Source organism: Argopecten irradians, chromosome 9, assembly GCF_041381155.1.
Source record: "Argopecten irradians isolate NY chromosome 9, Ai_NY, whole genome shotgun sequence".
Taxonomy (NCBI): domain Eukaryota; kingdom Metazoa; phylum Mollusca; class Bivalvia; order Pectinida; family Pectinidae; genus Argopecten; species Argopecten irradians.
The window spans coordinates 16,777,217-16,789,473 of NC_091142.1; the positions used below are offsets into that span (position 1 = coordinate 16,777,217).

At 34.6% G+C, this 12,257-nt stretch overlaps 1 pseudogene; it reads left to right on the forward strand.

Moving 5' to 3' along the window:
• The first annotated feature begins 1,713 nt into the window (after positions 1 to 1,713).
• Positions 1,714 to 12,257, forward strand: part of LOC138331640 (uncharacterized) — a 56,725-nt pseudogene continuing 46,181 nt past the window's right edge.

The window sequence follows — 12,257 nt, forward strand, 5'->3', positions numbered from 1 at the left end:
TAATATAAATATGTTGTTTGTGTTCTGGTTCATTATCTTGAATAATTTCAATATATTTTCTAGGTATAGCTTTCTTTGTTTGAGAAATCTCGGCAATCCAATTATGTTTAATTAAATATAAGTTTCCTTAAAAGTTCTTTTTTGTTGATAAAGTTTTTCCTGTTCTCATCCCATATGTCAGACACTTTTCGAAAAATAAGATAAAAATAACGGTTGATTATTATGTTGTGTGTTTTTGTTACCGAATAATGATTGTGACAAAATTTGTGATATTCCATTAGGTGCTATTTTAGATTTCATATTTGACCATGCTTTCAAAATTGAACAAATTTCGAAAAGAATATATAGACACGTTTCAAATATCCTTCTACTAACTTGAAAATTGACATCCTTCAATTATTTTAACAATGTAGAAGAACAGAGAAAGTGCACATTCCTGTCGAGTGTCCCGACCAGGAATCGAACCAGGGTCTCCGGCGTGGAAATCTATGGCTCTACCGACTGAGCCAAAGAAGCATGCTCCGTCAGCTGAGTGACAGAGACCGTATTTAACACTATGTACAAATCACACCGATCCGCTCCTTTTACACTAATCCCCCTGGTTTTCTTGAGATTTCCTAAATCTCAACCCGAGACTCTTTAAAGTGAATAGTCGGGCAAAGAAAACCAGTCTAAATGCGTGTATTGCCCTTCCAAAAGTTTTCACATGTTAATACGACGGTCAAGTTCTGCCTACGGTTTCCAGTTCTGACCATTGAAATAAAGAAAAGTTGAAAGCATTGAAAGCGAGGCTGCGTGAAAATGTAACCACCATTCCTATACTTTAAATTAATTTCTTCGCACGCAGACAGATTTTGACGAGAGATTTTATTTTTCTATTTCATTCGAAATTATACTGGATACATTCACACCATTTTTACCGACTTTAGCCATCCTTGCCCGACTGTTCACTTTAACCACCTACCATGGGTTATTTAGTTGGGCGCCAATGTAGAAGAACAGGGAAAGTACACATTCCTGTCGAGTGCCCGACCAGGAATCGAACCCGGGTCTCCGGCGTGGAAATCTACGCCTCTACCGACTGAGCTGAGTGACAGAGACCGTACGTATTTAACACTATGTACAAGTCACACCGAACCGCTCCTTTTACAACAATGATACGTTGCTGTCCGATAATTCTGATTTTAAACCAGTTAGATGTCGTGCTGATATTTGTTTGCTTACAGAGTTTCACAAATAAACATTTACTATACTCAGATAATTCTATGCACAACGTGCAATAACTATTATTGCAAACGGCAATAACTCTAATGTTAGTCTACATACAGTGTGATCACATGCATTAATGTTAAACGCTATACATCAACTTTATCCTAGTAAAATTATGTAACCCTTACTTTAGTTTGGCGTATTAGGTTTAAAGTATAACATCCAAAGTGTGTTAACATCTTGATAGATCGGACCTTCAGTTACCGATACTACTGGTTATGTAGATTGTACAGTGGTAGATATCTGTAACCTTTGCCATATATGCTACACACTGAAGCGGACCTGTTAGAACATCTAGGAACGTTCTAGTAACCGTTTTTATCGATCACATTTAATATTTCATGAGCGATACGGCTGGTTGACTAACCATAGTCAGATGTCATGCTTACATAATGTAGGTGACCCGAACGGATACCAGTAGTTGGAAGATCTTGGAACGTATCATTTAGTGGATCGGAATTTCAAGTATAATTTTGATTAGAGTGGGAGTCTTCAGATGCATTATGTATTCCATTTTTAAAAAAGTTTTACCAGTATTGCTATATTAGCCACGACTACAGATATCTGCTGTGGAGAGACTAGGAATTCGAGCTCTGAATAACTAAACATCTCTTTACTCCGTGTAACAGACCGTAACCAAATACATAGGTTGACTACGAGTAAAACCGATGAAGATTGAATTTATGAGGCCAGTAAAAAAGGTAGGTTGAACAACCAGTTTTATTAAAAACATGTTTTATAAATGACTTTAAATCGTACTCAATCTCAAACAGTACATTGAACCATATAAGCTTCCATAAACACGTTTCGATACAGCTACATGTATTACATGTGTCTGGACCTTATGAGTATTGCTTTGGCTCGGATTAAATTGATAGTCAGAACTCTTCTGGGCCCGACACCATAAAACGTTCTCAGATTTTTTTTTACTCAACCCTATGTAAAATCATATTCTTTAGTTAAACAAATCTGTCTGAGAATAGTTTTATGGTGCTGGGTCCATAGTCATTACTGTAGCATTGTTTGTTGTCGTGTTACATAATAGACCTTTCTTAATATAAGCTCATGAATATTCATCTATGATCGAAAACGAGGCTTAGTGAGCATAGCGGTGGTAGTAATACATGTGCATTAATGGTATAATTTTACTTACCTTATCATTATATTTAAATTCACATAATATTCCCGTAGAGGTACATGGATCAATTTGATCACATCAGTGGCTGATCGAATTATGGCATAAACATGTATAATAAATCCCAGAGGCGAGAGGAAAGAAAATGCAGGTATCCATGTCAACGATTTCCTTTATTGAGGCCAAGCTGAATTACAGTATTGGTACTCGTTGCCTAAACTGGAATAAGGCTATATATTATACATGTATGGTGCCAAATAAACAAGGGACATGAACCAAACAATTAAATAACATAAATACCATTCCTAACCTTCATTATCAAAGTCTCAAGTTGCCTTCCCAATATTCCCTTTAGGCCGGTATTTGGGTCCCAGTCTGTTTATATTTAACAGCTGTCCCCTCTGATCACATTTTGCCATTAATTTCCCTATTAAGGTATACATGCATAAAGTTGTTATCACAAATTTCACCTAGCTCTGGCTGTCCCCTTTACCAATCCTTATTTACTCCAATAAACACCCTTTGTCTATGACATGTGAACAATTACAAACACCAATTATGTTCACGATATTGCAAAACAAATGATATTTGTTATTAGAATGAAGCATTCCTTAATGACTATTTCTGTCTAATGATCACCTTCTTAATAAGATCAATTTCTTTATGGCGCAAACAAAATGGTAAACTTTACATTATATGACCTTTTGTTGTGACCACTTGGCTACAAAGCCCAATTTCTCATTGCACTTTTGGGTTTAGATAGGCTTCCCTGAATATATGTGTTTTCCTCATTTTTATGTATCACAAAATAGAAGTACATTGTACTTGATATATTGAGCATGCTGCAAGGATCATTTTAACTGAAATATGTGTTTGTCACTTTTAAGTATTTGACAAGTCTAGAGGGGCTATTAACAAAGAAATATTACGAAATTTCCTGAAACATAGGGATCGTTTTCAAAATCTGAAGATCATAGTCGAAAGGGCTACTCTAAAATTATCCCTGAAGTTGTGATCACAAAACACATATCCTATAAAATCAGTGCACAGATCATAAGCATGATAAAACACATAAATATACATCAGTATACCACCCATTTAAACTTAAATAAAATGATTAATAAAAAGAGGAGTTGCGATTGAAAGCCTTAATTGTTCATGCAATTATAGAAAATATCGCAAATGTGATCATTTCAGTAAATATATTTGGTTTTCTTCTAAAGAATTGAACCCTTGTTCAGATTTGATTATTGATGTCCATAGATCATTATATTCAGTTACTTTATTTCAGTTTTTCAATATCTACCAGAAATAAGAATTTATGATGTTAGTTTTAGAAATAAATCACTCTAATAATTAACATTTAAATATATCAGCTTTTATCAGCTCTAAAATTAGTGTCCTCGTGATAATGCACAAAAAGTGTTGTTTCATTTTAGGAAAAGGTTATGCATGTATCTAACAACCGGCACGTTCACTTAGAAAATTACGGTAAAGAACTAAACACTAAATTTGATATTTGTTTCATTTATGTAAAACACATGTATAGAATTCTCCACTCTTGTATTTAAATGTGTGGAAACAAACTACACATGTAAACAGATACAGTGTAAATAACTGATGGTAAAATATAGAATGTAATGTTATACAGATAAATCTACAATGATCTTCAACATTATGTACCCTTTTCTCTGCCTATGTTGATAATCAACCTTCTTTTACACTTCAGTATTAAGAATTTGATGAAAATGAGCAATTAAAACTATTTTCATGACATTGAACAGCATTGTGGTTTGTTTTTGTAAGATATGTTGCATTAATTGTATATACGTTGCTACGGTGCCTGTGCTCACTAAGCCTCGATCTGAATTAGGAATGTCAGGCATGCATATAATTTGAGAAAGGTCTATTAACCGCAACCACGCCGTTAGTAACCACGCCGTTCTGTTGATCTAGTAAACAGTTTTAATTTAGTGACTCATTACAGTCACATGACATTGTCATGCACTACACGAAAAATCACAAACCCAAACAAGACGTCCATCATTGACAGGTTTTTATCGGTCAAATGAAATAAGTGATTGTCTCCTCTTTCTATTTCTATTAAACCTTTCATAACTCTACAGATATTACGAAATATGGAACAATTTTGTTAAAATTAAGATAATTCTTTATTTAAATTCTGCATTTCCTTCACTTGAAACTGCTGCACGACTTTTAGTTTGGCCCTAAATGACCCTAGTTGTCAATGGGCAGTAAAACACACACACTGCTTTTCCGTCACAAAAATAACGCAGTATAAAAGCACAAATTATACTATTAGAAAGATCCTTTACAGTATAACCATTTAAAACAGTGAAAACGGACTTCAATTGTTAATATTTAAGGTGATGCTTGATTGACTACATGTATATTGATTTTGAACGTTCAATTTTAACAAGATTTCTTTATAAAAACAAATAACAGTTGTCAAAATCAATTATGGTATCTGCTGGTCATTTTCCTAGATTATTCATAAAATGCAAAACTAGTGAGCTTGGGGAACCGACAAATCACTTTCAAAAAGATTGGTTGTCATAGAATGGAAACAAAATATAGAGGCCTCTGATTGGTTGAAATTTAGATATTGTCAGATATAAGTGAAAATTGGTATATAGGGGATATGAGGTCTGCTGAATAAATGGTACACTTTCAAAAAGATTGTTGCCATGGAAACAAAATGGAGGATTCTGAGAGATGGCCATTAAGTCCTATTAACAAATTTTCTATGACTGACCTTAGGGGCGGGTTCAAAAGGGGTCAAATAGGGTAGAATCAATTACTTTTCATATATAGAAAGGTCTTCAGGTCCTTTACAAAATTGTGAATAATATGGCCCTGGGATCTCAAGTTTCCACCTGGGGAGGTGTCAAGTTTACTATAGTTTATATAGGGAAAACATATTTATGAGCATTTTTTTGCTCAATTTTAAAAGGAAATGAGTCAACTTGGTTAGAATTATTAGCCTGAGATAGCATTTTATCATCATATCCATATTGGTCCTGGAAATTCTGGAAATGGTAGAATCAAATACACTTTATAGATGAAAAGGTCTTAAGGTGTTTTATAGAAATTGTGAATTATATAACCCTGGGGTTTCACATTTCCCCCTGGGGAGGGGGTCAAATTTACGATAGATTATATAGGAAAAACGCATTTATGAGCATTTTTTACTCAATTTTCATAGGAAACGAGTCAAACTTGGTTAGAATTATTAGCCTGATATAGCATTTTGATATCGATAATATATCCACATTGGTCCTGGCTTTATAACTGGAAAGGTCTTAAGGTGTTTTATAAAACCTGGGGTATCACGTTAAGCCCTGGGGAGGGGGCAAATTTTACTTTAGTATATATAGGAAAAACACATTTATGAACATTAATATTGCTCAATTTTCAAAGGAAATGAGTAAAACTTGATTAGAATTATTAGCCTGAGATATAGCATTTAAGCATCCATATCGGTCCTCGCTGACCCCTTGGGGGACCAAAGGGGCAGGACCAAACAGGGTCAAAATAACTAAAATTTTTAAAATTTCTTCTAAGTTCACCGGTTTGATGGAAGCATATACTCTTCATAGACTAAAAAGTCAAATTTATAAAATCACTGACCAATTCAAGGCCCAGTATATAGTGTTTATATGTTTTAATTTGTTTCATTTTATATTCAAACTTAGGTGACCGTTAAGGCCCATGGGCCTCTTGTTCCAGTGTACTGTCTTTTCATGGTAGACCAGCGGTAGGGTCTTCCACCTCTTTGTCTTCCTTGATTAGGTGGTTCAGTCTTGACAGGCCTAGGGTACGGCAGTTAGCTCCACAGTGGAATCTAGCACTCGTGTTACAATCACTGACGGGGGCTCCTTATGAGCCTTTGGTGTCGGTCTCCATTAAGTTTTTTTACGTTTGTCTGCCTATTTGCTCTTCCCTCTGACCGTAGGAGGAGTGATATCCATCTGTTCACTCTTCGTGCTTTCGTTGGGCAAGAGATAGCTCTGTCGTTACCCTACTCACTGATCCTCCCTCTTTGACAAAGAATCAGGTTCCTGGTTTGTAGCCGGACCCCATTAGGATTCCTTCCTTTACAGTCTCTATTGAGTCTGAGGAGAATAATCGGTTGCTTTGTTCTTGTCGGGCGCTTAGGTTTTACCTTGATAAAACTAGGGGGCGAGATACTATTCTTGCCCATAAATAGGGTCAGCAGGATTTCTCCTCCCAGTCCATCTGCAGTTGGATATGTCAGGTGATCAAGATTGCTTATGAACAGTCTAATGATCAATCTGGGACGAAACAAGGTGAGGGCTCATGAAATTAGAACCCTTGTGGCTTCTTTGGCTCTCCATACTGGGTCCTCGTTCCAGGACATCATGTCTGCTGTCTATAGGCGTGGTTACCAACAATTTTGGTAAACAACCCATACATATTTAGAAACTTCAGATCACATCCTTTCCAGATTTTATATGAAAAAAATGTTTTTGTGTTAATGACGTTACCATAGCAACAGGAAATTGGGACTTTTACAAAAATGTTAAAGTTTCTTACATTTATAGCTCTTAAGCCTCTTAATGTGATTCAAATGTTCATTTAACTACTTACTAATCAAGAACATCATTGAATAAGATATGAAAAATCTATTGAATGTCACATTTGCAATTTAGTTTTGGTTGTTACCAGGTTACCAAGAAATATTTATAACCGATGATTTTTGAAAATGTATTGATTTAGCGCTGTATTTATCCTGCTTTAGCTGTAGCAAAAATGTTGTATTCTATGATTTTGGTTACCTATCAACTTGCATATTGACTTTTGAAAAGAACATGGTCAAATTTAATGACAAATAATTGATTTTTGGCATCGTGGCAACTGAAAGCGGGCCTATACAATTTGTTTAGCTTATAGAAACATTTATGTGGGCCTCCAGTCGAATGAAATATGGAAACATATTTCTATTATGTTGTACGTTTTGTTTGAATCATTACTGTTAGTAACATTAAATATTTTATATCTATGCACGGATATTATTATATCAGATGAGTGTTCGAATGTCAATATTCAACATTACATGTATAATATTTTATATAAATCCTTCCCTATTTCGTCATTAGTATGTAGTTATCCGATAGCATATATGTTTCGAAAATCAAGATGTTCAAATGAATAGTTTTACATATGCCATTTGATAAAATCAAAATTGTAATGCAGTAATCTTCATATATGTGCATACTGTATTAATCTATTTGTTACCAAGGCAACTAATTTATCAATTTACGTAGTGTCACCTTTTCCTTATCCTTCACACAAAAGTATCAATACCATCAACAGAATAAATGTTGACAGAGCAATTGTAACACTCAGGGACTTATATGGAAACAAATTATGCATTAAAGAAAAATAAAGCAGGTATAGATATGTATATATATATATATACATTTTTCGATGTTTCATAGGGTTAGATTTATTATGCATGTGTACAATGCTCTGTCTATATAGATATATAGCTACGGAAAATAGATGCATGGGACAGGAGCCCCCATTGTCTTGCCCTTTATTGGGTGGAAGGGATATTTATACTATTTAATAATGTTTATATTTATTCTTCCTCTGGAGAACTAGTATTTGAAACTTTATTGTATATACCATGAAGTTGTACTTGTGTGTTGTGTCTTGTTTAGTTTGCAGAAACAACGAATGCATTGTACATATATGTGTTTTGTCTTGTCCATTTCATATATACACTGCTGTATCTACAAATATATACAGGTGTGTTATCACAGGCCTTTATCACCATAGATACATTGTATATAGACACCTCTATGTATGCATAATACTGTGTTACACGTAGAAATGTATATCGAGGTGTCCGTATATCGATCTGTATAGCCAAAAGCCTGTTGTGTCTACAAACATGTGTATTTTGTCTTGTCTAAATTGTAGATACATAGATTACATGTTGTTTGTATCTTTGGCCTTTGGTCACATAATACATGCACGTTTGATAAGAATTACATACACTATACTCTACTTTTAGTACGCGTTTTCAATTGGTTGAAAGTTATATGTGCCGTATTTTTCATACTCACGAATCAAGATGAGTTTTTAATATGTTATTCATCACCAAAAATTACCAACTTTTTGAAAATTACAGTACTTTCAATGCATAGGTTTTAAAATTACATGTACAAATAAGAGCTGAAAATGATTTTTGGCAGTACTGCCAAAAATCATTTATTTACATCAATAGTGAAGTGAAATGAGTACATACGGTCAGACCTTGAAGCCAAATTGTGGTCTACAATTACATTACACATTTTTACAATGTTATTAGTAATTGTAAAGTGATTTCTGCAGGTATGTTTCCATGTAAACATATTTAAGGCATAAAAACAACAATTTCACAGTACAAAATTTCTGTGTTATAACTAACGTTTATAAGTCATCTGAAGCCATTTGAATGATTTTTACAGCTTTATTCATCAAACCTTATGGTTTTAAATAGATTAAGGATGGAAAAATAGCATGTCAAAATTTTCGCCCAGTTACGGCACATATAACTTTAACTATAAATATATTATGTTTATCATGTTTTCCTTTTTAAACAATAACTTGTGTAAGTTTACAACTGTATAAATTAAAGTCCTCTTATGTTTTCGTAATATTTAAAATGGTAAAAAAATACCAAATTGTGCCAAATGATAGAGTTGATATCCCTATGGCGATATACTTTTTACTTAAAAATGTCGTAGTTAATCCGCATTGTTATTGTTACGCTCTGTTGGTGCCACAGTCCACACGTGGGTACAGTAGCTACTTTTGTAGCAGAAAAGATATCACCTTCTGACTGACTTTTCTCAGAAGGTGATATCTTTTCCGCTTCAACAGTAGCTACCCACGTGTGGATTGAATTGAATTCTATAAATGGACCCCCTGGGGTTAGAGAAAATAGGCATACCTTGCCAGTGACGCCTAACTGATCATCATCTCATGATCAGGTAAGGTGCAACCTTCTTAGGTGGTTGAATGGGTGTTCTCCATTTGCCCACTTTTTAGAGTTCAAAGAAAAGTGTTGGTATAGGAGAACAATGGAAAACCGATTATAGTCAGTTTCATAAAAATATTTACCTGTGCTTACCTGAATTCGTTTACCTGAGCTACCTATAGTGTGTCAAAAGTTGGGAAATAGAGAGATATCAATATATACAGTACAGTATATTTTATGCATTTTGACAGACAATTATGCATGATATTTTATATGTTAAATCTTTATAAATTTCAACATTGAGATAAGAATAAAGAACAAAATTGCATCCAAGTGTTTGGAGAGGTGTCACAGGAAGAGCAAATTGTTTTTTTACCAACTGTTTCAATTTCAAGAATTAGTTAAAATCATAAAAACGTCTACATCTGTCGTTATTAGGAGAACCCAATCAAGACAATAATGCTTGTAATGTTGGCATGTGTACTTATGTAGGTATATAGAGAATATATCACAAGAAACTGTTCAAATCTATAAGATCATACATGTGACAATACACATGTAAATATGCATGTATTTAATTGATTATATCATTTACAGTTGTATTCCCTTATACATTGTATATAAAACTTAACTGATGTCCCGACATTCCAATTCTACAATAACAAGAATAACAAAGATACATGTACTGTACATATTTGTATGTAAGACATTGAGAAAATCCAACTATTTTTCATCAAGGATGATATTTTCGCAATTTATTGGAAACATGCAGATGGTCGCTAAAATATCCTCCAAAAATATCCTCCATGAAATGATTACTAAATATGAGATATCAATAAATTAAATATACATTTTTGTCAGAATGTAATATTTGGATTCAGATATCTTTTGTTTACAGTAGCCTGCAAAATTTAGTAAAGCATAATTTGATAATACACGTATTATTATATTAATACTACTTTCATTAGAGGGTGACACTAGGCACTGTCACCCTCTAATGCAGGTAGTATTTATTTTATTATACCAAAAGTCTAGAAACAAAACTAGTTTTCAAGTATTTGCAATCTATTGAAACATTTTAGCTGATTTTAGCAAAAGTCGAACAGTCACCGTCGGCAGTACTTCTACTTCTACCGGTTATCGACCTACTTCAACATGGTGAAGATTATATGTCGAGTGGTTTATGGAGCATGAAATGTGGGAACTGGAAATTGGAAATTAATATTGGTGTTTTGAGATTGCGGATTTGAATGATGGTACAGTTTCAGAAGATATAATTTGTGAAGGGAGGTGGTTCCATTCTTTTATTGTTCTTGGGAAGAAAGATTCTTTTCTGGAAGTTGTTCTGCATGATATTAATTGGAATGATAAGTGGTGGTGGTGTCTTGTAGGTCTTTTTATTGGAATGAGGTGCTTTGTTGTAATAGCAACCTTCTGGTGGATGATCTTAAACATCATTGTTATTCTAGCGTCTTTACGGCGATCTTCGAGACTGCGCCAGTTTAGTACTTCCAACATACTTCCGACACTAGATATGTTATGGAAGCGGTTGGAGACAAAACGGGCAGCTTAGCGCTGTACCATTTCCACATTATCTATATCTTTCTTTAAATAGAGGTCCCATACTGCGCTAGCATATTCAACCCGAGAGCGGACCAGGAACTTATATGCCTTTTCTTTGATGGAACACGATGATACTTTGAGGTTCCGCCTCAGGAAGCCAAGGCTTGAATTAGCTTTTTTACTGATGTTGTTGATATGGGTGTCCCATTTTAGATCTGAGTTAATGGTGACACACAAGTATTTCGCCTCAGTCACATGTTCTAGTTCTTGACCATGAAGTACATATGGGTTGATGGTGGGTTTGGTGTTTTTAGTGACAGTGAGGACTTGGTATTTCCCAGGATAGAAAGCCATTTTCCATTTTTTCTCCCATTGGGCCAACTTGTCTAGGTCTCTTTTCAGGTATCTTACTGGGACAGAGTTGGACATTTCCCCCTCGACAATGACACGTTGGGATCTATTATTTAGGAAATTTTGTATCCAGGTGTTAGTTTTTCCTGTAATGCCATAGCCTTCCAATTTATGAATAAGTAGGTCGTGACTCACCTAATCAAATGCCTTACTGAAATCCATGATTAGAATGTCTGTTTGTTTACCATGTTCTAGATTTGTTGTAACGTCATCTATGAATTCAATGAGCTGGCTCTCAGAACACCTAGACTGCCTAAAACCGTGTTGCAAGGGATATAATATGTTGCTGTTTTCAGCGTGGTTCACGATGTTACTCACAATGACATGTTCGAGTAATTTGCAACATATACAAGTGAGAGAAATGGGACGGTAATTTTCTGCATTGAATTTCTGACCTTTTTTAAAAACAGGGGCTATATAGGCTCTTCTCCAGTCTGATGTTACATGACCTGTGTCTAGTGATCTTTGAAAGATGAAACAGAGAAGGGGGAAATATCTACAGCTAGCTCTTTTAGTACTTTGGGTTTGATTTGGTCAGGCCCATCAGCTTAAGATGCGTCAAGATTTTGAAGTAGTTTACAGATACCATTAGATGTTATTTGAAAATCAGGCATTTTAGGATATTTGTTTCGAGTGTTGTTGCTTACAGGAGGAGCTTTTGAACTATCAGTGCTGAAGAAGACAGATTGAAATTGCTCATTTGGGATGTACGCTTTTACTACTGGATCTGTATGTAGTTTGCCATTACTTTTAAGTGCGCCTACTCCATTGTAATAAGATTTTTTGTGTTTAATGTAGGTCCAAAAAATTTTCATTGGTTGTTAATCTTGTGAATTTGGACTTGTGTCGGAGTTTGTGGTGACCACA